The sequence below is a fragment of the Protopterus annectens genome, chromosome 8.part0, assembly GCF_019279795.1.
Source record: "Protopterus annectens isolate FY-2018-M chromosome 8.part0, PAN1.0, whole genome shotgun sequence".
NCBI classification, from domain to species: Eukaryota; Metazoa; Chordata; order Ceratodontiformes; family Protopteridae; genus Protopterus; species Protopterus annectens.
The window spans coordinates 769,009,293-769,037,001 of NC_056741.1; the positions used below are offsets into that span (position 1 = coordinate 769,009,293).

Consider the following 27,709-nt stretch of genomic DNA (forward strand, 5'->3'; position numbering starts at 1 on the left):
AAGAGGAATGGACTCTTAAAAAAGACCGCATTCTCTCTGTCTCACATTAAAAGGGCCTGCCACACGTTTATCTTTTTTTAAAACCTACTAAATTAGATTAACTAATTAAAATTATTTCTTGTAAGTATACAGAAACAAATTTAACCACCATGTGAGCTTTGGGGTTACCACCTGTCCCACTTTGAGGGGCAGTCCCTCTTTGGGCAGTTGTGTCCTTACAAAAATGTTAAAAAGGGAAAATGTCCTGAGATTGTAGGACATAATTATGTCCCATATTTTTATGTAATAGTTGCATAAAATATAGTTATTTCTGTATCTAAAATACCTAAATGTTATAAGAAACATAACAAGCAACTAAACTGCTACAAGAATAAGCTTTTACTTAGGAAAAAAAGTTAAGTTATGTTCTTTGTACTGACCGTATGAGTCGGCCTGTAAAATCTGATGTGTGTCCCGAAAATGTCCCACTTTGGCCATTTGAAAAGGTGGCAACCCTAGTGAGCTTCCAAGTTAAAACTGTTAGAAAGTGTTCCTTGCCCATTTGTTGTACATTCTGACAGGTGAAGATGGCAGGAGCGTTAACAACAACAAAAGTAAAACAAACTGCTTGGGGGGGGGGGGGGGGGGGGGGAGTACAGCTAAACTGTTCCTGCCAAACAGCCAGATGGACAAATCCATAAATAATCAGGGACACTTTTCAAATTTTAATACTACTAATATGAGACTTTGGCAGAAAGGGAATGTAGATTAATATACATCTTTTAAATAAAATGACTCTGAAACCCTAATTATTGTCACTTCTTGTCAAGTGTAATTCACTACCTTTTCTCCAAAAGTCACCAGTTTTAGGAGAAATTAAGATTAGGACAGAGATGTGTCAAAATCAAGGTCACTAAAAGTATGCCGCGAAATTATTTTGTGTAAAGCAGCAACCCTTAAATGGGAAATACAACTGATCACCTTTCATGTCAACCGTATTCAGAACGCTTCCTAGCTATTAGCCAAACACCGCCCATTAAATTTCCATTTAAAATTCCTTGCTGAACAGTTTAACGTCCTCGGCCAGCCTTATATAAACATCGCCTGTGTAATTTCCAGCCATCCCTTTTGTAAAAAAGACCGGCCTATTTTCCTTGTTATTGGGTTAAACATGCGCCAGTCTATAGTTTCCTCCATGAACCCTCTCGTCTTTACTTTTTCTATCATTCCGGGAGTTTGTTTTGGTTGCTGTCAATCAGTAACAGCTGGGAGCTTCAGATTGGTCGGTTTAACGTGTAATCTTTGAGGTACACTAGAGGGCAGCACTGAAGTAAACAGGCAACAAGTGGAGTTGCAAAGCGACTCTGAGGAAGTTCTAGTGACCTGGAGAGAGCGCAGAGGTACTTTATAAGTGCCTGTAAACGGGAACTATGACAGGAGGTGGGTGCGGCCCACTTAAACTTTTAGTAGGGTACGGAGAGAACCTTATATTTGTAAAAACATGGTGGCGTTTCCTTGTGAATATAAGTAAAGTGGCGATGGTGACACTATGATGGCTAATCCAGGTCAGTATGGTTTGTCGGCTATGGGGAGGGGAGATGTGATCAGAACCTCTATGGGCTGGAGGGGGGCGGACTCTTCGCACCTCCTCACCATTATCATCACGTTTGTCAGAAAATTTGTGTTTTAAAAGTGTTGCATTCTGTGCCCCCCCCCCCTCTCAGTCTTCTAAAAAAGTGGGACATGAAACCATATATTAATAAGGCAGCCAAGTTTTTTTGACAGATTTATATGACACGGCTGATAAGTGGGGCCTGCGTTTGGCCTGCTATATTCGTTTGCGGACCCCCCCCCCCAAAAAAAAAAAAAAAGTTGAGATCGCAACGAATTACTTGAAGCTTTTGTTTAAATTTTGTAGATATATGGAATTTGCCTCCAGACTAAGGAGCTTTCAAAACATGTTCGTGTCCTGGTGCATAAAACAACGACGAGTTGCTTTTAGGAGTTATTTGTGGTTGGGGATACACTTGTGCAGAGTTGTTAGTAGACGAGGCCAGATTAAATGTATTCTACTTGCCATGAAAAGTAATAATAATTAGGACTTGAACAAAATTTGTCTTGGGAAAGAACCTATTTGTTTAGGTTGAAAGGTTTGTCACATTATTATTATTTCTCTTTGTAAAATGGAATTTTATACTATGGAATTCTAAGTGGATTTAGTATAAAGAGGAACCTAGTAATGAAATGCACCTGTAGTGTAGAAAGAACAAATTGCTGACTTGAAATTTAATTTTATGTTTCCTACTGTACATATCTGGCCTTAGGCATAGGCCAACTAGGTGGCTGCCTAGGGCGCAGCTCTAATAGGGGTGCCTTTCCAGTATTTATTTGGTGCAGGTAGACCAGGATATGAGCACTGGGTGGTGCAGTGGAGCCTTTCTGCATAGGGCACCAGTTGAACTAAGGCCGCTTCTGTACTGTATTTATAGCATTATGTATATCTCACTCTGTGTATGTAAATACGTACATTAATTGTGTTTAGCACACACTTTATATTTTATTATTTATTCTTATTAAATTCCTATATATGTATATTTGTGTTCAGGCATGTGAGCTGGACTAGAACACGTGCAAAGCCTCTCTGTTAGTACTAGCTAAGGTCATGGTTCAGTCATGAGTAGTTGCCATTAAATTCTATTAAAAGTTGTGACCCTAAATTGCTTGCATATTTTGGGGGGATCTGTTGCTGACACTTGAAAACTAATTTATTGAAGATACTCAAAACAGTTGACCACATGGACAACTGCTTTAATACAACTGACATTTTCTGCAGAGCCCCACAACGTAGTGGGGCTATGCCTTTTTCACCCCTTTACTTGTATTTAACTAATTTAGAATTCTTGAATGACTGACATACATTTATGTCAGATTTTGTGAATTTGTCTTGTTAGTGCTGTCTTCAACAGACTTTTCTTCAGCCTATGTACAAGTAATAGTTTTGGTTAGTAAAAGGACTGTGTTGAACAAAATGAGTAAGGGCCGTAGGACATGTGACACCATTAGGGTGACATTATGCTACTGTGTGTGTATATATTAATTTTTATCTATTTTTTCAGTGCTGTTACTGAAGAAGTAGATAATGGGATATTGCTGTGTTTGAGACCCTGACAGAATCTGAAGCTTCTTTCCCAGAGCATCTACTGCATGTGATTTTCTGTCCTGCCCGAGGTCCGTACGTCTGTCTAACGTACCTCTCAACTATCTAAATATTTGCCTCGTATTTTTGGTCTGTCACATGTTAACCTTGTGGTTTTTTGCTAAATTGTTGAAAGTTGATGTCACTAAATGACAGACGTTTGAGTTTCGGACTTGATGTCCTTCAGAAAAAATATGCAAATGCAAAATCTAATATTGTGTCAACTTTCTAAATGTATAAGAGAGAGAATTCAAATCATTCTTTGATTTAGTTTTTTTTTGTCCCCATTTTTTGGCTTTCTCCAGATTTCTTGCTCTAAGAGATTGAGAGGTATGCTGTCTAATTCCTCACTGACAAAGGAATCATTACATGCTTTATACAGGCATCCACTTTAACCTAAGGATGTGTGCAGAAAAAGAGAAGAGGTATTAGGGTGAAATTGACGCCTTCCATATTCTAGGATTTTTTTTCTGCAGTGCCCAGTGTTGTAGTGATGACATATGCAGAAATATTGTGATCTGTCAATTTAAGGCTGGGGTCTCTCTTTCTGGCTTGGCTGTTTTCATCCTTTATCCATTGTTTGTATGTACAGTATTGCCATGTGACCTACACTTGCTTTCTCAGAAAAAAAGAGCTGGCCCTGACTGGTTATCTTTTTTCTTCCATCTGATCCTGTTGGCTTTCTGAATCTATTCCTGACCTCAGTCACTGAATGTGTGATTGAATGATTTGTTTCTGCTCAATGAGCTGGCCATGGAGTTGGCACTTGTAAACAATCACCACAACCCTCTGCCATCAGTAGTTGTATAGTTGTTCAGGTTTTACAGTGATTTTTGGAAAGCCTTGGGGAATCTTGTATCTTTCAGTTTATGCTATGAGTACAGTAGTAATGAGTTGTAAGTAATGCATTTCTGTAATCTTACTAACTTGAAGATGAAAGTGCACTAGTTACTGACTACTTCCTAAGCTTAATGCCCTGAATTATTTGATTACATTTTGCAGGCAGTTGGATTTTTGTATATATCTGTTAGTACGTGTTGCTGATTTATAGTTTTTTCTTGCTGCGCTTTTACTACAGTGTCATTCAAACATCTTAATACAGTGGAATTGGATTCTGATGTAGCAGGCAGGATGGGTGGAGACAATAAAGTCTGCATTAATTTGAAGCCTGTGGCATGGACTCTATCACATTATTGAGATAAGACCAGAGTGCATGGTAGTTACTTGTACAGTTTTATTATGTTACAGCACTGATAATGATTAACCTTGTGTTTTAGATCAACAAAGGAGGAGCCATCAGTGACAGCAGGGCAGGCTGAAAAGTCCAAAAGGAATAAATGGTCATTGTTGGGCTATTTACTTTACAGGGCTGGGTGGTTTCTCCATAGCTATAAAGACAGAAATTATGAATGCTTATGGGGTAGTATGTAGAATTTGAAAGATGTTTACAAAAATGTAACTTGAATACAATAGACTTTTTAAATATGTAAATTTCCTGTTAAAATGATCTGCACTTTAATGTGGAACAAGCTGTTAACTTTAGTTTTAAGGTTGGCCAGATTTGCCTTTTCAAAAATATCCCATTGTTTGCAGAACTGAATTATTATTTTTTTACATTTGCAGCATTAATTGTTTGACTGTTGTGTTTTGCAAGTATTTTATTTGTTTACATGTATTCCAGCTAGAACTCAGGCTTGTGATGTTTCATTTCACATTTGTGAGTGAAGGGAATGACTCTGAAAGTACTAGTTTGAGCAGAAATAGTGACAATGGTTAACCATTACATTCAATTTCTTGCTTCATAGGTATGAAAGATTAGTTCCAAAATGTTTAGAAAGTCTACTAAACAAGATTTTTTAAAACAAAATTAAAAAAGTAGACCTGTCAGTATACCCATTCCACATCTATGAGAGGAGAAACAGATTAGAGAAGCTAACTCTCAGCCATTTGTTGAAATTGATCATTTTTTGGAAAAGTTTCTGGTGTCATTCAAAGGGGATCAAGTATCTCTCCGCCTGGGATGACGTGCTGGACAAGCCACATTGCTTCGCAAGAGATGGCTTGCACCTGTTACCCTTAGGTTTTCGAATACTGGCCAAGGCTCTTTTTAGGCAAGGCTCAAAAGTCAAACCCACCACCATAAATAGCACAAGTAACCAAAAAGAGGGTAATGCTACTCAACGCCAGAAGTCTAAACCTCAAAATGCACGCAATCGAGGCACTCCTCAGTATGGAGAACATCGACATCTGTGCAGTAACAGAAGCCTGGTTTAAGGCTCCTGAGAGCACTCCAGCACTACTAGGCTATACCTCATACCATACCTATCGGCCACAGAACCTGGACCGAAACACAAAAGGTGGGGGTGTATCCATATTCATCAAGGATACCCACACCTCCAGGTTGGTGGCACAGCACAATGCATCAGAGATCATCCATGTGCAACTAACAATGGGCAAAACTGCAATCCAAATTGTAGCTTGCTGTAGATCACCCATCATGACCCAGGACCCCCATTCCGCATTTCTGGAGACACTGGGAGATACGAAGGTCTTACCAAACATCCTAATACTGGGTGATTTCAATTACCCAAACACAAACTGGGAGAACTACTCAAGTACTAACTCCCTTGCCCAGCGCTTCCTAGAATTTATAAACTCGAATGCCCTGGATCAACTGGTCAACAGCCCCACCAGAGGGAACAACATATTGGACCTGGTCATCACCAACATGGGCGACCGGTGTTCCACACCGGTCACCCCCTAGCTGGTTAGATCAGACCATAGACTAATCATTCTGGATATCCACATTCCACCCCCGCCCCCCCAGTCAAGGAAACCACTGTGAAAAACGTTTCAAAAGCAAACTTCACGTTACTTAAGACCGAGGTGGAAAGGTTCACAGCCCCCATGCTAAAGAACAGTGCTGTCCAAGCTGCTGAAACCTTTACAATGGCACTCTGAACATCTGCTGGAGTGCATAGATCGTGCTATCCCAAATAAAAGCAAGACTCACTCCTCCAAGAACAGGAAACCAGTCTGGTAGACGCCTGCCATAAACAAGCTATACAACAGGAGGAGGAAACTAGTATAGAAAACAGTAAAATCCCAAGAAAAAAAGACTTCCCTGATCAGTATCAGCAAGAAACTACGATCCCTCATTAAATCATCCAAGGCTAGTTTCGAAAGAAAAATTGCCAATGACTCCAAAGATAACCACAAAGCGTTCTTTAGCTATGTCAAGAACCCAAGTGGAAACTCTCAGATCTGCTCTGAGTTAGTGCAGAATGGCACAAATTACACTGAACCGACTGATATTGCCAGCATTCTGGCAGACGGGTTTAGTGCAAACTTCACCCCCTAAAGGGCTCATAACCATACCAGAAGAATGTAGGGCCCCATCAGTCACAGACATACAGGTTAAAACAGCCCTATCCAAAGCCAAAAACACAGCTTCAATGGGACCAGACGGTGTCCCAGGCTGTGTCTCACAAGAGTTCCAAAATGAACTAACCCCTCACTTAAACACGCTGTTAAAACTCGGCCTCTCTACAGGCTACATACCCACAGAGTTACGCACAGCAACAGTTATCCCGCTCCATAAAGGTGGAGCCACAACAGACCCCGGGAACTATCGCCCTATAAGACTGACTAGCCTGGTCTTCAAGGCTATGGAGCGCATCATCATGGAACTCATTAACAGAGATCTTGGGAACCTCCAAACCTAGGACCCTACCCAGTTTGGCTTTAAGGGCAGATCATGCCTCTTAAACCTGGTGGATGACTTTGAGACAGTTACCAAGGCATTAGACTAGGGAAAGGAGGTCCACACAGCCTACCTAGACCTCACAAAGGCTTTTGACACCATTCCCTATTCTAGTATTATAGACAAGCTCACCAGCTTGAACATAAACCCTACATCATGAGATGGGTTGCCAGCTGGCTCATGGATAGAACCCACATGGTGAGAGTTGCAGGCTTTGCGTTCGACTTTAAACCAGTTACAAGTGGCGTCCCCCAGGGCTCAGTCCTAGGAACCCTCCTGTTCGATAAATACTTTTCAGAGGTACAGGCAAGCATAGGAGGACTGTGGCTGACCAAGTTCGCAGATGACTGCAAAGTAGGGGCCATAATTGATTTTCCGGCTGATACAGACAGCCTCCAGAAGGGTCTCACTGAGACTGATACCTGGTATCAAAATCACGGCCTCAAGCTAAATGCCAAAAAGTGCATAGTCATCCCCTTTGGAAAAAATAAAGTACCCGCGAACTACCACATAGGTGGTAGTCCCCTAAATACAGAAAATGTAATAAGGGATCTGGGGACCCAAATAGATAGTAATCTCTTCTTTGATAATCATATAGCCAAGGTGGTTAGAAAATCATTCTATGTGGCCCACCTAATCACAAAAGAGTTCGCATCTAGAAGAGGTTATTGTGCCTCTCTACTCATCACTCATTAGAACCAACAGAGAATACAACGCTCCATTTGGGATGTACCTTACAAGACACCTGCAACAGCTGGAAAGACCACAAAAGTACCTCACCAAGAGGATTACTGGCCTCAAACAGATGCTGTATGCAGCCCGACTCAAACTCCAGCTGTACTCGGTTGCATACCACTTATTCAGAGGTGATCTCTGCCTGACATACAAGGCCATGTGCAACCCAGAATTGATGGATATGCTCCACCTAAAAAAACAAATTCCGGAGAGCCACACGCTCTAGAGATATAAACCTCACCACAATGATAAATAGGACATGCTGGAGGGATAGATTCCTGTACCAGAGACTCCCCATGCTTTGGAACAGGATCCCAGTATACATCAGGCAGAGCCCCTCACTAACACTCTCTTCAAGAGAAACCTTGATGGGTGGACGAGAAACAGAAAATGTACCCCGGGGATCACTGCAGTGGCTGTGCTGGACAGTGGCGCAGGGAACTAATGGCTCTGCTGGACAGAGGCACAGGGAACTAATGTAAGGGGGTGGCGAAAGCCAACATATTCTGGCTAGGCTTATAAATGCCCTTGGGCAGATAGCCTAGTACTTATCTATGAACCAAGGAGTTAATGTTTGTATAGTTCTACCTTGCATCCAGAAGAGAAGTTGTTTGGTATTTTAAAAAGACTGAATATTGCCAGTGCTAGACTGGAACATTATCCAGAGAAAAGGTTCAGACAATTCTCAGTAAAAATTGCAAGTATTTGATGGGTCTGCTAATTTCCCCCCTTCTTTGCCACCTTTGAATAATGACTTATGGGAGTTTGTTTTCCAGAAAATAAGTGCATGTAAAATTGTATGCCCAGGTCAGTTTTTGTGGGTCACCTAGTTTTCATGACCCCTCTTGGCTTTGTGGGAAAAAGCGTTAATAACAGTTGGTACGAGAACAGTTAAAAAGACAAACGTTTTCTACTATCCAGGAGATCAGCACAGTAATTGTTTGGCTACTAGTACAGTAATTTGTGTTTAATCAAATAATTTCCTTGGCAACTCTCATTCATAGAAGGTGGCTTTGGTTAAATGACTGGAATAAAATTGAAATGACTTTGGGTGGGGGGGGGCAGCATATGTGTCTAACAGCAGCAAGCTGAAATACATTGCTCATTATGTCTTGCATGTTCTTTTCACTATAACATCAGAAGTGCACAGAATGTTGCTGTAATGTTTTTCGGGACGGGGAGGGGGTTGATAGATGAGTGAAAGCAAAGGGTAGTTCTAAGATTTGGTTCTGAATGATCAGTGATTATATGGTTTGTTGGGGGGGCAGTATTCATCTCGGAGCAATATGACCATTATGTGGCAACTTCACGGTCAACGACTGTGTACATTTTCAGAATGGGCAATTTCCACTGGCACAGTGCGTGTACTAAAGGAGTTGAAGCTAGTAGTTGCAGTTTTAAAAACTGTATGTAGACACAAGCTCTGTTTTGGCTTTTGACTTATTACTTTTTAATTACAATTTCGCACCATCTCTAAAGCATTTGCCTTTAGATTAGGTTCACAACAAACATGCACATTTTACTTTTTCTCACAGGATGTAAATGTGTCATGTATAAAATTATAAATATGTTTTGCATTTACCACCTAAGAATAAAAAAAAAAAAAAGACTTTCTTTGTTCCTAAATGTGATGTTTTCTATTATTTGGAATGCTTTTCCATTATCACTCCTGGCTCTTTGGTATAGAAAGATGGAATCGTGACTGACACACGTGTTCAGGTTCATTTAGTAGCTCTGGCTGTGGAAAAGGTGAATGGGGAGGGGTGGGAAGGAGTGGTAGTTGCTTGCTTATTCTGGTGGATTGTGGGGTTTCTACCTACAGTGTAGTAATCCACTGATGATGAGGGTAGTAATTGCTGTTGAATTTGGTATGGTAGGGCTGGGGCTAACTGACAACATTCATTGTATCGGCAGCTCTGCTCAGAGCGTTAAAAAAATTCTTGCCTAAATGACAGCATTTCTAATGCTGTTGGCTGTCATGCTCTGTGTTTCCCCTTCCTAATCCACTGACAACTGTGGCAGTCCTAGTCTTGGGGCTTAGAACTCTGAATGTTACGTTAAGAATAATTGGAGCAACTTCAAGCAGTTGATGGTCAGCTGGAAAGTGTGAGGAGGTTAAAAAGCTTTTATAGAAAAAGTAAATGGAGAGCAATAGCATGAATTCTGAAATTTGGTGTGCAGCTGCTGTTTTACCTTTGCACTTAAAAGCAAGTAACTGAGCATCCACCTTTGTTGTATAAAATATTTTGCCAGAAAATATCAAACTGTATTGATAGTCTCCACCTTTTCCATTAGGTGTTCAATTTCTGCTAGAGGTGGTAAAATGCAGTTCATATCCAAAATTTGGCTTTATTATGTTATTGTGGTACTTGCGTATTATCGCAACCAGATTTTTGCCGTTGTGAAATTCATAATGTTAATGACACAACAATTTTATTAAGTTGGAATAATAAAAGTAAGTAATAGTGTGGCACACATGGGATGAGGCTGGGAGAGGAATAACTGCCAATTTATTTCAAGTCCTGCCTGCCATGTCTCACTTTGCTGGTGAACTCCACACGGCTGCAGTGCATGACAGATCCTGCCTTCCTTATTACAAGTGCAGGCAAGGTAAGTTAACCTGTAGCTTGCAGTTTTAATGTTCATGGCCAGTAGTCAAGTTTAATTTCATTCATCAGAATGATTTTAGCTGGCAGTCTGACAGGCATTTGTCCCTAATCTGAAATAAACTATACCAAGACTGGACACGCCTGAAAATCCTAGTATATTAATATAAGTCACAAAAACAAATAACGCTTACAATCTGAGAGTACACAAGCACTTAATTTCCTTACTTGTCCAGAAAGCTTTACCGCTTCGAACTCGCCCACATTAGATGATGGATACTATAGCAATAACCCACGCCTGGGTGTGGGTAATGCTAAATTTACCCATGGTTGGCGTGGTTTGGTCCCGAGGGCAAAGCCCGAGGGACCAAACAAAGCCAACCGTGGGTAAATTTAGCATTACCCACACCCAGAAGTGGGTTATTGCTATTATACCATGACATTATTTAAGAAAAGAAACTGTTACTTTGCTTAAATAATGGCATAGTATAATGCCCGTTTACTGCCCTTCCGCAGATGTCTGGCATCCGGCGTAGTTCTGATGTACTGCGTGCCTGCAGTACATCAGAGTTGTGCAAAAGCAACGAGAAAGCAAGATCTCCGTTGCTTTTTATCTCGCTATGTTAAATGAGTTTAACATAGCGAGACAGTTTTAAAATAAGCAACGGACATCTCCGTTGCTTATTTTAAACTGTCTCGCTATGTTAAACTCATTTAACATAGCGAGACATAAAAGCAACGGAGATCTTGCTTTCTCCGCTGCTTTTTAACTGTCTCGCTATGTTAAATGGGTTTAACATAGCGAGACAGCTTTAAAATAAGAAACGGAGATCTCCGTTGCTTATTTTAAAACTGTCTCGCTATGTTAAACTCATTTAACATAGCGAGACACTAAAAAGCAACGGAGATCTTGCTTTCTCCGTTGCTTTTTAACATCTCGCTATGTTAAATGGGTTTAACATAGCGAGACAGCTTTAAAATAAGCAACGGAGATCTCCGTTGCTTATTTAAAGTTGTCTCGCTATGTTAAACCCATTTAACATAGCAGACAGTGTTTAACGAAGTTATACTAATGGAAAAAGTCCGGGCGACGGACCTTTTCCATTAGTATAACTTCGATGACAACGGGCACGCTGGCCAATCAGCGTGCACGTTTTGGGGGGGGTCATGGTATAATAGCAAAGTGAGACACAGCAGGCAGGACTCGAAAAAATTGGAATCACGTTCTTATTATCGGCAATAAGTGTTTGTAAAAGTGTCACTAGTTCCGTTTAAATTAAACGTGTGGAAATATGGCCAGAAAGGTTCAGTAAATGTTTTTCACTGCATGTGAATATAATTCATGCAGTTAAACCAGCATTACTTTGTGTTGTCTTTCTTTTTTTCTTAAAAGGTGCAGAACAACTTTTAACAGTATGCGAGATTTGAAGTGTGCATGTGTAATACACGCCAAACAGGAAGATTTGTATAAATGTTTTTCCTTCCTGAATGTAATCTAAGGTTATTCTTTATTAGTAATGATGTAAAATAACACCATACTTTGTTTGTTGCACTCGTTTTCATTCCAGTATGCAAATTTTGCAACTGTGAAAATCTGGTTGCGATAATACGCAAGTACCGTTATTGCATCAAAAACTGGTATTTCGTTAGCCAAGGAACATCCTTGTTGCTATTTAGAAGTTGATAGCACACACACACTGCATACAGAATATACCTGCCATGTAAATCAAAACCGCAAAATTGTGAAATCCTTGCAGGTAGAATGGCATTTATGAAAGGATTTTCTGCTGAAGTACCTTATTAGAATTCTTCCATGTTTGGTGGTGGTGGTTTCTTTTTGACCTCTGCCCAGAACGCTGGATGAAAAAGTAATGTACATTATTTTCAGAAGTAAAATATGTATATGTTTTACCAGGAAAAAAACAGGAAACAGTTTCAGTATTCCATGGTTGCAGTGCTGTGCTTTCACTGCAGCTCAGTACTACTACAGTCTTTCAGCTTTTCCCCCTTAGAGGTCGCCACACCGGAACTCCAGTCCACTAATGACTGGCAGTGGATTTTTATGGTGCCGAGTTGCCAGCCCGACGCCCCACCTTCAAGGAAGGCACATCCATTCACACACGCACCTACCTACATGTCTCTCAGTGCTGAGTATAAAATGACCACTTTAGCTGTATGAAATTCCTGAGAGTAGAGGAGAAGTCTTGGGTGCAATTTGTTATTAGTCACCCTGCTGTTACTGCTTTTACAGTTTCATTATGAAATCTCAAATAGGAACATAGTTATGACCTTTCATACATGGGCCCCAAAGGCTTTGATTCATATGCTCGTACTGCCGTAATTTGATATTTTTGTTTTACTTTATTTCCATTGAGGGAGTTGTGATGAACTTTTCCTGTGTATGTTGAGTACACTAATGGCCTAGTATGCTTTAATTAGCTGTTATTCCATTGAGTACATGTATCTTTGCCTTAAAAAAATATTATTTATTTTATCTGTCACATGCTAGAGCCTGTATTGACTCGAGTTGTTGTTGTTCGTTAACAAATGTAAAATAAAATAAATAAAATAATAAATATTGTTCGTCTTTTCTGCTTTTTCCCAGTAAGGGGTTGCCAGAGTGGAAATCCGGTCCGCTAATGATTGGCAGTAGATTTTTACGAAACGCCGAGGTGCCAGCTCGACGCCCAACCTTCAACGAAGGCACGCCTATTGACTCGAGTTATATGGTCAAATTCAGCAAAGTGCTGCATTGGAGCTTTTTTTTTTTTTTTAAATGAGAAACATCTTTATTAAGTTATCACACGTGATATAGGCATATAGGCAATCATACATTTTATATAAAAGAAAACTGACATATTAACATAATTTTAGTTGCAAACTTGCATCACTTGTAATCTGCCCAATCACCTCCAGTCAAACCATTGCATAGCTCATTCATATCCTGCCTTCTTTTAAATCTGATTCCACCTCTGCATGTATTCCATTTTTTTCCTATGTATTTTGCTCCTACCCTTTTCTAAAGATCCCAGTTCCAATTGTTTTATCTCTGGTTACTATATTTACTTCTTCTAGTAATGTTGGTTTAGACATTGATTTCCATTTTCTAGTAATTGCTTTTTTGGCAGCCGTCATAGTTAGACTCTGCAAGGACTTACTATGTCTAGGGAATTCCTATTCTGTATCATAGCTCAAAAAATCATTTCCAGAGTTGCATCAGTTTGTCACCTAGTATCTCTGACAGAACAGCCTGAAGGGAATCTTTAATGTTTGCCAACTCATTGCACCCCCCAGAAAATATGTTCTCAGTTGCCTCTTTCTTCCCCATGACACCTTCAACATTTGTTGTCTACCTGAGGAAAAATTCTTTGGAGTCTGTTTGAGATATAAAAATGTCTATGTAAACACTTCCAAGCAAAGATCTTAAATCTAGACTTTGTTGCATATTTGAAGACATGCATATATCATTCATATCCTGCCTTCTTTTAAATCTGATTCCACCTCTGCATGTATTCCATTTTTTCCTATGTAATTTGCTCCTACCCTTTTCTAAAGATCCCAGTTCCAATTGTTTTATCTCTGTTTACTTTATTTACTACTTCTAGTAATGTTGGTTTAGACATCGACTCTGCAGTCCTTTCTAACCTCCTCTGATCTTTATCATGCAATGTTTTGTGTGTGTTACTAGTTATTCCTTTTTAACCGTAGTTCCAGTTCTTGATTCTATTAAAAACTCTACCAGTGCTGGCCTTTTGCTTAGGATCCCCCTATTTCTTACTGTTTTGTCTATACTCTGCCTTCCCTATGAAGGATTGATATCAATCTATGTCCTGCAGTACAAATACATTGGTCTCTTCTCATTGTATTGCCTTTCATAGTCTGCATGGTTGTTGTTGCTCTCCTTAAGGATCTGCATCCAAAGTCCCAGTCTCTCCGTGTTTCTTGAGCTTCCCCATTTCATCCATTTCCACTTTGAATTATAGGTTTCTGTTTGTGATATGTATAGGAGCTTTAACTTTGTAGCTCTGAAATACTCCTTCAAATCGGGTAGACCCTAACTGCCGTTCTCAATTGGAAGAATCACCTTCTCCCACTTGACCCTTGCCGTCTTCCCCTCCTAGATAAAATCCTTCATGTCTTTAATAATTGCTGTCCACAATTTTTCTGGTTGATAAAATATGCCTGACCTGTGTATAAAACTAAAAGGACTAAAAACATTTTCACATGCTTGTATGTTGCTACCCATACAACAGAGCTTAAAAATCTCTCGGTTTTTGTATGATCTCTTCCCACATATTCTTAGCTGCCACACCAGAATCCTTTTTTAATCCATACTCCTAAGTACTTAATTTTATGTCCCCATAAATATGGATATTGCTGAGCCAATTTGTGTGTGGGTGTATAATTTGCAGCTATTGCCTTTGTTTTTAGCTTCATTAATTTTGTATTACCAAAAGATTTGAAACTGCCTCAAAATGTTCCACAACACTGTAATGTCCTTTTTTGGTTTTGTCAGGTATAATATCATATGCAAATAGAGACAGCTTTTCTTGTCTACCATACCAGTTATATCCTTGGATTTCTGAGTCTCTTATTTTCTTTGAAAATGCTTCTAAATATAGTGCAAATAGCAAAGGGGAAAGCAGATACCCATGCCTGGTCCCTCTGCTCAAACAGAATTATCAGACAGGAACCCACCACTTTAATTTTCGCCTCCTTTTACAATTTTATCAGGGATTGCAAATGCTTCCTTTGTCCTGCTCATAAACTTCCAGCTTACTCTGTCAGATGCTTTCTGTGCATCAAGACCCACCAACAACAGTGGTATTTTCTTACTTTTGGCTTCCCTCTGGATCATCAGTGTTCTGTTAATGTTGTCAAATGTTGACCTTCCCGCCACAAAATCAGATTGATCCATGTGTATCAATTTTGACATCATCTTTGCAACTCTTTTAGCCCTTATAGACACAAACACTTAATCATAGTTTTAGGATTGAAATGGGCCTGTATGAAGCAGGATTTGATGAATCTTCAGGTATTAAAGCCACCACTTTCTCCCAGGACGTTGGTGCTTCTCCTTTTAAAATACTGTTAAACCGATAAAAGATTCCCTCTTTTCAAAATTCCACAGGAATACCATTTATTCCTGGGGATTTTCCTGTTGCTTGGTTGTACATCACCATTTTTATCTCATCTCCTCCTATCCTGTTAGTAATTAAGCCTCCTCTACTCTAACCTTGGCATATTTAATTCTTCCATAAACATTTCCATTTGTACCTTTTCTTGATCTCCATATTTCCCTGCTTTATACAGACTTTCATAAAATTTCCGAAATATTTCTAGTGCTTCTACAGGATCTCTTGTTGTGGGCTCCCTAAGCTTGGCAACAACCCTTTCTACTTTCTTTTGCCCAAGTCGTTGCATTAAAATTTTTTGTGCTGTGGCATTTATCATCAAAAACGGTTGCTTAACAATAGTCTTTCTAAACTAATGCATATTAATTGAGGTGATCTTTTGTTTTCCACTTAGGACTCTGCAATTGCTCCTCCTCTTGTTCTGAGAGATTCCCCTACTTTTAACATTTGTCAGGCCTTCTAAATAATTATTGTTGCTTCTTAACCATGTCTCTCTCTTTTTTTTTTTTTTCTTTCTGGTTTAATTTCATCCCACTCCCTAGCTATATTTTCAGAAGAATTTTTTGTCTTCAATAACTTCTGAATAATTTCCACTGCCCATTCTTTAAATTCCTCTCGTTTCAACAGATAGGTGGGAAAGCGCTGGTGTCTCATTTTTATTTTTAGTTATTATTGGTGCAGGATCTGATTTTCAATTAAATGCACGTTTCCCTGAAATGTAAGGTCTGTCTAGACTAGCTCAGTTTTTGTTTCTTGGGGAATAATAAGTAAATTTAATTCCGAACTCCTCATACTGAATTCACATCTTCCATTCCAAATATTTTCATAGATTTCTTCAGAAATATGTCCTCCTTTGTTATATTTTCTTTTCTGGGCCCCTCAGACACATCTTTCCTGCTGCAGATCAAATTACAATCCCACCTCTAAGTAATATTCCCTGCTGAAAACTGATTATTTCTCCCAGAATTTTCTTAAGCTCCAACTGTGTAAGTGGTTATACAGGCATTGGTGTACACTTCTGCATAGAAGTTCTTGTTATCTGTGTTTGAGGGGGCTTTGAAATGCCTTGTATCATCCCCGTGTAGGAAGTAGTTTGTCTTTGAAAAATTCTTACACATAAATCAAGCTCAAAAATGCTTATCTGGTCTTAAAATTGCATCAAGCAAGACTGATTTTATGGTCCAGTTTTACCAGGGAGGATGTCGCATGGGTGGGGGTGCAATGCTCTCCCATGTTAGTGAGTACTGTGTCCAGGACATTGAGCCTCTTATGGGTGTGCTGACTAGCTTATTCAAGAACATTTGCATTGACAAAGTCCAAGAACCTGTGAGCCAGTATGTCTGTGGTTGTGTAAGTTTCCCAGTTGATGGTAGGTTAATTAAAATCCCATATGAGTAAGATGTTGGGCTGTATAGCAAGTGACTCCAGTAAGTCCAGAAAGAGGTATGCTTTTCTTGTTTCATGGTGAGGGACCTATAGCTAGCTATGGAGTTGTTGGAGGCTTTGTCTGTAGTTAATTCGACATGGACTGGCTCGAGAGTCGTACTGTTTCTACAGTCTAGAAGTGTACTTATCCTTAATGAAGATGGATGCACCTCCCCCTCCTTTGGTTCTTTCATGTTCAGTTTGTGGTCTGAATGTATAGAAGACATTGTAGCCCAGTGCAGCTGGGGTACTTTCCGAGCCATTGAACCATGTCTCTGTGACTGCACAGATGTCAGCATCTTCCAAATTAAGGAGTACTTCCAGGGAGGCAGTATTTTATATGCTCTACTAGTTATTCATTTTTTAATGGAAGCTTCTGTTCTAGATTCTACTAAAACTGTACCAGAGCTGGTCTTTCATTTAAGTCTCCCCCTATTTATTATTCTTTGCCTATACTCTTGATATCCATCCTTGATATGGAAGGCAGTCTGTAACCTGCAGTCCAAATATTCTGTCATATTTCCCTTTCTAGTTATTGCTCCCAATATGTTTGTTCCTTTGTCAGTTTTCTCCAATAAATTTCAGTCCCCTCTTGCCTGTTGTATATATCCCTAAGTACAGTCATCCCTATTGGCAGAATCAATTTTCTCCATTCCCATGTTAGCAGAGTTCTTGGAATACTTTTTGCTCCTTTATGGATATAATAATCTGTATGATTATCATTCTCCTTAAAGGCTTGCATCCAGAATCCCAGGTTCTCCTTGTTTCTTGAGCTTCCCCTCCGTTTCAACATCATCATTTTCCACTTTGAATTATTATAGTTTTCTGCTTGTGTTCTGTGTAGGAGCCTGAACTGTGTAGCTCTGAAATACCCATTCAAATTGGGTAATCTCAGTCTGCCATGTTTTACTGTAAGAATCATCTTATCCCACTTGACCTTTGTCATCTTCCCTGCCAGATAGTCATTCAGCTCTTAATTGCCATTTCCAACTTTTCTTCTGGTTGATTTAAAAAAACATATATATGCCTGACCTGTGTATAAGACTAAAGGGACTAAAAATATTTTGACTGCTTGCGTCTTACTATACATAACCATATAACAAAGCTTGCATTTTTCACAATGTTTGTATTGTCAAGTCTTTTACCAGATATCCTTAGCTGCCACACCAGAATAATTTTTAATGTATGCTCCTAAATATTATTTTATCATGTCCCCATTAATAAGGATATTGTTGAACCAATTTGTGTGTGGGTACATAATTTACTGCTATTGCCTTTGTTTTAGCTTCATTCATTTTGTATCTGAAATAATTTGAAACAGTCTCAAAATGTTCCACAACACTGTAATGTCTTTTTCTGGTTTTGTCAGCTATAAAATAATCTCATCTGTACTTGGATCACTTTTCTTGACTGCCATACCAGTAATGTCCTTGAATTTCTGAGTCCTTATTTTCTTTACCAATTGTTCTAAATATAATGCAAATCACAAAGGGGAAAGAGGACACCGCTGCCTGGTTTCCTGTGTTCAAGCAGAAATTATCAGAGAGAACCCCACTCATTTTAATTTTTGCCTCCAATCCCTCCTATATCCTACTAATCAACCTTATAATTATTTCAGGAAATACAAATATTTCCATTGCCCTGCTCATAAAGTCCCAGCTTACTCTGTCAAAACCCACCACCAACAATATTATTTTCTTACATTCTGCTTTCCTCTGGATCATCAGTGTTCTGTTAATGTTGTCCAAATGTTTGCCTCCCCTCCCCAACACCACATTGATCCATATCTATCAATATTGGTATTACATTTGTCATTCTTTTAACCATTATAGACATGAACACTTTATAATCATGGTTTAATATTGAAATGGGCCTGTATAAAGCTGGATCGAAGGGATCTTTACCTTCTTTAGGTATACAGTTACCACTGCCTTCTTCCAGGATGTTGGTACTACTTCTCCTCTTAAAACACTGTTGAGCAAAACCTTCCAGATCTTTATCAGTTTTTTCCCTCCTATCTTCCAAACTTCCACAGGAGTACTATCTATTCCTGGGGACTTTCCTGTAGATTGGTTATACATCATAATTTTTATCTCCTCTCCTGTCCTAACCGCTAGCATTTGAGCCTCATCTGCCTATAACTTTGGCATATTTAATTCTTCCGTGAACATTTCCATTTGTATCTTTTCTTGCTTTCCATATTTCTGTGCTTTGTACAGACTTTAGTAGAATTTCCAAAATATTTCTAATACCTCTACAGGATCTTTTGTTGCCTTTCTTATAGGCTCCCTAAGCTTGGTGACAGCCCTTTCTACTTTCTGTTGCCTGAGTCGTTGTGCTGAAAGTTTTTGTGCTCTAGTGTTAGCAAAAACACAGTTGCTTAACAGCAATATTTTTAAGCTTGTGCATATTATCAAGGTACTCTGTTATTTTCTGCTTAGCATTCTGCAGTTGATCCTCTTGTTCTGAGATTCCCCCTACTCTGCAGTACTTCAACATTTGTCAGCCCCCTCTAAATTCATGTTACTTCTTAACCATAGCTCCCATTCTTTTATTTCCACCCAATTTTTAAACTCCACCTTAATTTTATCCCCACTCTCTAGCTATATTTGCAGAAGAAATTTCTGTCCTCTCTAATAACTCCTGAATAATCTCCACTATCCATTCCTTAAATTCCTTTTGTTTTCAACAGATAGGTGGGAAAGTGCCAGTGTCTTGTTTTTATTTCATTATCCTGTGTTTTTATTTTTGTTATTACTGGTGCATGATCTGAAATAGTTATTGGGTGTGTGTTGTGGCCTTCAATTAAATGCACATGTTCTTATGAAATGTAAATTCTGTCTAGCCTACCCAGTTTTTATATCTTGTGGAGTAATATGTAAATTCACTCAGAACTCCTCTTACTGAATTCACATCTTCCATGCCAAATATTTTCATACATTTCTTCAAAAATCTACCCTCTTTTGTTATATCTTCCCTTCTGGCCCCCCAGATACATCTTCACTGATGCAAATCACATTCCAATCCCCGTCTATAAGTAACATTCCTTGCTGCAAACTGATTATTTCTCCCCAAATTTTCTTAAGTTCCATCATAGAAGTTTTAGGTCGCATATAAATACATGCCAGTGTAATCCTCCTCCCTTGCCAGTAGCTCCTTAGCACTACAAATCTGCCATTGTTATCTTTTTTTATCCTCTTGTGTCACTGTTGGATCTCCTCTTGCAATTAATACAAGTACTCCTGTTTTCCTTTGTCCCAGGTATTCTGCTGAATAACCATCCTGAAAATCTTTCTTTATGAAATTCACATGTTCAGTTCTAAGTGGGTTTCCTGTAACATAGCTGCTTGCATTCTACATTTTTAGTGTAGTTCACTATTCTTTTTCTTTTGTATTTACCTGTGAGACCAATGACATTTAAATACATTACAGAAAGTGTCATTGCATTAAAATGTTATTATTCCCACCTATGTATAATACCCTTTTTGTTAAATGTCTAGTTCCAGGTTTTTGTTTTACATGCATACACTTTGGCAGGTTGAACTTTTATACAATTGTTTCATGTCATATCCATTTGAGCCTACTTTTTGTTTTATTGAAAGCCCTCAAAAAAAATAAAAAAAAAAACCACAAGCCACAATTACCCTCTTAAAACCTATTAACTTTATAGTAACAGACAAAACCTATTAACTTTATACTAACCGACAAAAACTATGTACATCTTCAAATATTGAAGTTTTATTTTTCTAATAAGAACAACGGTCCCAAACTGACAGCCTCATAGATGAGTTAATGTAATAAAAAAAAAAAAATAGTGTGCTAAAACGCATGGTGCAACTTTCCTGCAGATTGGTTATACATCACCAGTGTTATCTCCTCTCTCATCTTAACCGTTAATTGTGGAGTCTTATCTATCTGTGACCTTGGCACATTTAAGTCTTCCATAAATATTTTTGTTTGTTGCTTTTTCTTGATTACTCCATTTCTCTGCTTTTTATAGAAATTTTCATAAAATTTCTGAAATGTCTGTAATACCGCTACAGGATCTCTGGTTATTTTTCTTGTTTAAGATCCTTAAATTTGATAACAACCCCAACTTTCTTTTGCCCACGTCGTGTCAAAAGTTTTTGTGTTTTAGTTTGGAGTTATCAAAAAAACAGTTGTTTAACAGCAGTCTTTCTAAACTTATACATATTCTCCAGATGCTCCCTTATTTTCTCTTTAGCACTCTGCAGTTGCGTCTCTTCTTGTTCTGTGACATTCCCCTTATTCTCAATGCATTAACCTTTGTCAGTCCCTCTAAATAATTCTTGTAACTACTTACCTGTATTTCTTTATTTCTACCTTATTTTTAAACTTCTCTTTAATTTTATCCCACTTACTGGGAGTAATTTCTGTCTTCCTTACCTTTGAATAATTTCCACTACCCATTCTTTAAATTCCTCCCTTTTTAACAGGTAGGTGGAGAAGTGCCAGTGTCTTACCTTTGCTTCATTACCCTGCATTTTTATCTCTGTAATTATTGGCACTTGATCTGAAATGGTTATTGGATGTCTGTCAACTTTCTCAATTAAATGCACATGTTCCTGTAAAAAATAATTTCTGTTTAGTGTAGCTCACTTATTGTACCTTGGGGAGTAATTTGTAAATTCCGAGTTCCTACTACTGAAGTAACATCTTCCATACCATATATTTTCATAGATTTCTTCAGAAGTCTATCCCTTCTAGGTCCCCCAGATACATCCTCATTGTTGCATATCAAATTCCAGTTCCCCATGTATGTATAATAATCCCTTGTTGAAAGCTTATTTTTTATCTAAAATGTTTAAGCTCCGTGATGGCAGTTTTAGGTGGAATGTAAAATACCTACCAGAGTAATCCTCACCCTTTGCCAGCAGCCACTTACTACCACAAGTCTGCCTTATTATCTTTTTCCCTGTCTTTTATCACTGTATCAATTTAATTATGCCACATTTCCTTTTGTTCTTGATGTTCTGTTGAATACTAATCCTGAAATCCTTTTTGTCAAGTTCAAGTGCTCATTTCTTTCAAAATGCATCTCCTGTAGCATTGCTATTTGTACTCTGCATTTCTTAGTAGAATTAAATATTCTTTCATTTTTGTCTGTACCTTTTGAGACCATTCATGTTCCAGGATAATTTGGAAAGTGTCTTCATTATGAAAATAATTCATTATTCTTATGTGTTATATGACAGCTTTTTTAAATGTCTGTTTCCAGCTTTTGTAATACTTGCACCCACTGATGTTTGGCAAGTTGAGTCTTTTTATACAGTTTTTTTATCAGCATTGGAATTTGTCACATTTTAGAAGATTTTTTTGGTTTAACGAAAACTGTCAAACACCCCATAACCTGTTAATGCAAACACACATGTATGTGCACCTTTGAATAATGAAGTTTAATCCTCCAAATAGGAATAATTGTCCCAGATATATAACTGCAAATGTATGTCTTAATTAACCTAACGTTGGGGTTATCCATGCAGAAGGTTGTTAGCACCTGTGCTTCTACTTACTCTGATTGGTGTATGTTTTTTTATATTGATTCCTCTCTCAGAAGTGGAAAAACAACTTGTATGATTTCAGAAAAGATTGATTAAGAGTAAAGGAAATGTAGCTCTCCTCTGCAGGTTTCTAAAGACGATCTGAAGATGTTTTGCTAAAGGAAAACTTTTATGTTCCGTTTTCTCTTATTTACTTTTTTCTCACTTAAAATGTGATGTTATGTGATCCTATCTCGCCTACATTCTGTACTGATGGGCTCGGAGCCGATCCCTCGGCTCCGACTCGGCACGCTTATGCTATAGAGCGAGGCCTCTTATTGGCTGAGCTATCTTTATCCCAGGATGCACCACCACTAATCCCCCAGATCTCGTTTACCGCTTACAAAGCTTAGACGTGGTCTCAACTTGGCTGGGCTAAGTACTATTTATTTAGGCTTTTTCCTGTCAGAAATTTGCTTGATTTAAATCCAAAAGCTGTTTTAACAGCTATTGTTTGTTATACGAGTGTGTATTGGTAGTTTTTGTAGAAGATTTCGTGTTTTTTCCTGTCAGGGAGGGTTTCCCGTTTAAGTTAGAGGGGTCTTCCCCTGTTGTTTCTACTACCTTGGTTTTTTGTGTGTGGGTCAAGTACCCGTTTAAGTTAGAGGGTCTTGACCCTCTCTATCTCTCTTTCTTCTGTGAAAATTTTTCTTTCTACTGTACTTGTATTCTAAAAAAAAAAAAATTTAAAATATTAATATTAAAGAAGGGATATTTTATTTGCTGTGACAACCCTTCTTTTTGGCTGTAGACAACTGTGTTTTGACTTTTTGGCTATGTCTAAAGAACACAAACCCTCCGGGTTTAAGAAATGCACGAGGTGTGGTTTTAAAATGTCCATAACGGACGACCACTCCTCGTGCGTCTATTGCTTAGGCGCCAAGCACCTACAAGAATCGTGTAGCGTGTGTCACGCTTTTTCATCAAGAGTCCTCCAGGTGAGGAAGAACAAATTAATCCAGAAAGGGTTAATCAAGCCATCCTTCGAGGAGGCTTTATCTTCCTCTCCTTCTCCTTCTAAAAAGAAGAAAGCGTCGGCTCCGACCAGTCAGTCGGAACTGACTGCAAAAAAATCTAAGCAGACTTCTCCATCGGCTCCACGGACTTCGGAGCCGAGGGCGGAACGGTCTGCCAAGATGCCTCCAGCCTCGACCCCTCTGGTTTCAGAGCCGAGGACTGGGACATCGAGAGGCGGGTCACCCTCATCGGCTCCACTGATATTGGAGCCGATAAGGGTTACCGGCTCAGACTCTTCCCCCTCGGAGCCGAAGTCCTTATCGGCACCGAGGGAAATTACCTTGAGATCTCCCTCGGAGCCGATAGTGGTAGAGTCCATTCGGAGCTGGTCCCCGAGCCCTTCGGAGCCGATGGAGAAATCGGTTCGGGCCTGATCGGTATCCTCTAGATCATCCAAGATGTCCGATTCGGACATCGACAGGGTGCTACTTAGACTCTTCCAGTCTCCGGTGTTCCAAAAGCTAGTTTCGGCTCCAGCCCATTCGGCTTCGGAGCCGATGGTCCACTCCCCTACTGTGGTTCCTCCTCCAACAGCTTCTGCACCGTTGGAGCTGGCACTGGTGGAACCGGTGGAGGTTTTAGGGTCGGGCCCGACCCTTGCTCCAACTCCGGCTCTTGGGTCGGAGTTCAGTACACGGACTTCTTCCTTCGGCCCTGGGGGGGAGGCTTCGGGATTGATGCTGTCGGTCCCAAGTCTCCCTCTTGGTGCGTCGGCGGCGGGAGTGCCGTCCACTGTCGTGGCCACGGAGGTGGGACCCTCCCAGGATTCTGGTGGTCCCGCCTTCAGGGCTATGAGGAGTGCATTAGCCAAATCTTCCTTGGCTACCTCCACAGTTTCCCCAGCTCCTTCCCTGCATACGGAGACTGGGTCTTTGGCAGTCCCCCTGTCCTTAGACAGCGGAGCCCCCGGGCCTCAGGTTACCCCCGCTGGGGTTTCTCCCCCTCCTGGAGGTCCTTCTGAAGCCTCTTCGGAAGAACCCCCCAGGAAGAGATCGTGCAAGAGGAAGCACGTTGACTCCCCTGATGAGTCTCTTACATCAGACACTGATCTCGATGATGCAGAGGGGTCCCCTAAGTCGTCCTCGGATGATGTCTCCTTTGCAGACATCCTGGAAGCCCTAAAACAACGAGGCGGCTGGCAGTCCAAACCTCCCTCTGCTGATGAGTCAGTGTTCCTGAAGGCCTTCGGGGCTCAGCCCTCCGCCTCCTGGGTGTATCCGCCCTTCGATGAGCTCTTGGATTTGATCTGTCGAAGGGCGTGGGAACACCCAGACTCTGTGTAACCGATGCCTGCTCGTCCGAATAAGTTCCTCTCGGCACCCCCTGAAAAAGAGTTTCTAACTAAAGGTGTGGCTGTAGATGCTTTGGTGGTGGCATCTGCTACCCAGCAAGATGTAGCAGAGGCTTCGACGTCCTTCCATCCTCCTAATAAGGAGTCTAGGAGCATGGATCGGTACGGCAAGCGCACCCTCAGTTCAGCATCCTTTACATTGAGGTCCTTGAACCACCTTACGCACTTTACCAGATTTCAGAGGGATCTGATTAAAGAGCTATCCGATACCCTCTTGGGTAACCTGCCTGAGGAGCTGGCCCAGACGGTTGGCTCTCAGCTGGCTACAATGTCGTCCATCTCGAACTCGTCCATGAGGCTCATTTCTTATGCGGCCGAAGGGGCGAGTAGAGCGGCGGGTACAGGCATTGCTCTACGGAGACCAGCCTGGCTCCGCCTGTGTCATTTCGCGGAGGCCTTTAAGTCTTCCTTTGCCGACGCCCCCTTTGATGGGTCCTCCCTGTTTGGACCCAAGGTAAAGGACACACTAACCCGCTGTGAACAGGAGGGTAAGACTCTGACTGCCGTAGGGGCACGATTTTCCACTCCCTTTCGGCCTTATCCCAAGGCTAAAAGAGGAGGGAAAATGTGGTTCCGTAGATCTCGGAAGTCTTACCCTCTCAGCAGGAGGATTCCCCTTCCAGAGGCAGAGGAGGGGGAAATTCTTCCGGAAGACGCCGTCCCAGAGGCGGCAGAGGCCCTCGCAACACTGGAGACCGTTCAGCCTTTCATAGTCCCTGAGGGATTGCCCGGCTGTGCTGCTCCGGAGCCAGTCGGGGGTCGTTTCTCGAAGCACCTAAAAGCCTGGGAAGGTATCACTCAGGACCGAAGGGTGCTTCAAATTATTGCCGGAGGTTACTCCATCCCATTCTCTCATCCCCCCTCTCGGTCCAAAAAAATCCCGGACCCGCCACCCAGTCAGCGGGATACTGCAGCCTCAGAAGTTTTAAAGCTGCTGCAAAAAGGAGTCATCCAACCGGTCCCCGCAGACCAGATCGGATTAGGGACTTACTCAAGATTTTTTTTTGGTGCCAAAAAAGACCGGGGACTTGAGGCCCATTTTGGAACTCAGCATCCTAAACCGTTCAGTCAGAAAGTCCAAGTTCGAATGGTCACCCTACAAACCATTCTCCCATTGCTGGAGAAGGGTGTTTGGATGTGCTCCATAGATCTCAAGGACGCTTATTATCATATCAAGCGTCCAGGAGACATCTGCGCTTCAGCCTAGGAGGCAGTCATTTTCAGTTCCGTGCGCTGCCCTTTGGTCTCACCACAGCCCCCAGGGTGTTCACCAAGTGTTTGGCAGTCGTGACTGCTCACCTGAGAAGTCTAGGATTCCAGGTGTTTCCATATCTAGATGACTGGCTCCTAACTGCCACCTCCAGACATCTACTACTGCAGAGCCTCCAAGCCACTATATCACTGGGCAGTTCCCTTGGAATCACCTTCAATTGGCCAAAGTCTGTGTTGCTGCCATCTCAACGCATAAGATTCATAGGGGTAGAGATAGACTCAAACCGAATGCGGGTCTATCTACCGACAGACAGAATACAAACTATACAGACTCAAGTTCGAGCCTTACTTCCCAGGCCCAAAGCTCCAGCCAGGATGGTCCTGCAGCTATTGGGATCCATGTCTGCCACGGTTCTTCTAGTCCCCTTGGCAAGGTTGCACATGAGAATTCTCCAGTGGCTTCTTTCAGCTCAGTGGTCCTTTCAGGAACTCCCCCTCAGTCACCTCGTATGGATCACGGAATCTTGCAAACGGGACCTTCGCTGGTGGCTAGTGCCCTCCAACTTGGATCAGGGACGACCCTTTGTTCTACCTCCTCCGGCCACTTTGACCACGGACGCCTCCCAGACGGGGGGGGGGGCATTCCCTGGGCAGGTCAGTCCAAGGCAAATGGCACCCGGAAGAGACTTTACTTCATATCAACATCTTAGAAATGAGGGCAGTACTTCTGTCCCTTCAAGCCCTTCACGGTTATCTCCCTCAGGGTGTAATTGCTGTTCACTCAGACAACATGTCAGTTGTCTGGTACCTGAACAAACAGGGAGGGACCAGATCCTATCCTCTTTGCAGAGAAGCCATGAGAGTTTGGGAATGGGCAGTCTCGACCAAACGCTTCCTAGTGGCTACTCACATACCGGGCAAGTCCAATGTGATAGCCGACAGATTGAGCAGAACCATCCTCTCTCCTCACGAATGGTCACTGAATATGACAGTTGCAAGTCAGATTTTCAGCAAATGGGGAGTTCGTGTTGCAACCTCTTCGCGACTCCTCTGAATGCAAAGTGCAAAGAATTCTTCTCCCTAACCCCGGCTCCGGGGAAGAGCCCCATGGACGCACTAGTCCGTCCTTGGCCCACCGGCTTGCTTTATGCCTTCCCTCCAGTTCCTCTCCTTCCCAGGGTGATTCAAAAGGCATCTCTCTTGGGGAGCAAAATGATCTTAATTGCTCCTTACTGGCCTCGTCAAGTATGGTTCCCCTATCTTCGGAAACATGCTCTGGAAGGTCCATGGTTCCTGGATCAGATCCCAGACCTACTGGTTCATCAGTCGGGACTATTCCACCAGTCTCTACACACCTTAAAATTGACGGCTTGGCTCCTCCTCTTCCGACGATAGTCAGGAGTCATACATTGGATCCAGATGTTGTACACATTATCTTCGGCCCATAAGTCTGCTACAAAGAAACTGTATTCTAGCAAATGGAAAAGATTTGCTATTTGGGCTCAACTCCGGGGCCTGGACCCCATTTCTATTCCCGTGGCAGAAGTACTAAAATTTTTGACCTCTCTTTTCAATCAAGGCTCTTCAGTTTCTACCATCAAGGTACAATTGGCAGCAATTTCTAATTTTCACGAATCCATAGACCCACCTTTAATGAGCAACAGATTGTGTAAGACCTTCTTGAAAGGTGCTGCTCTATTAAGACCTCCGATTTCTCATCCTGCACCTC

General features: G+C 41.0%; 1 protein-coding gene across 2 annotated transcripts in view; it reads left to right on the forward strand.

Annotated features, from left to right (window-relative positions):
- Positions 1 to 1,212: 1,212 nt before the first annotated feature.
- The window catches only part of TESK2 (testis associated actin remodelling kinase 2), a 1,590,840-nt gene continuing 1,564,343 nt past the window's right edge, over positions 1,213 to 27,709 (forward strand). For both annotated transcript variants that reach the window (XM_044080241.1, XR_006365853.1), the window contains exon 1: positions 1,213 to 1,544. The gene's annotated coding sequence lies outside the window, so the exon portion shown is untranslated. The remainder of the gene's footprint in view (positions 1,545 to 27,709) is intronic.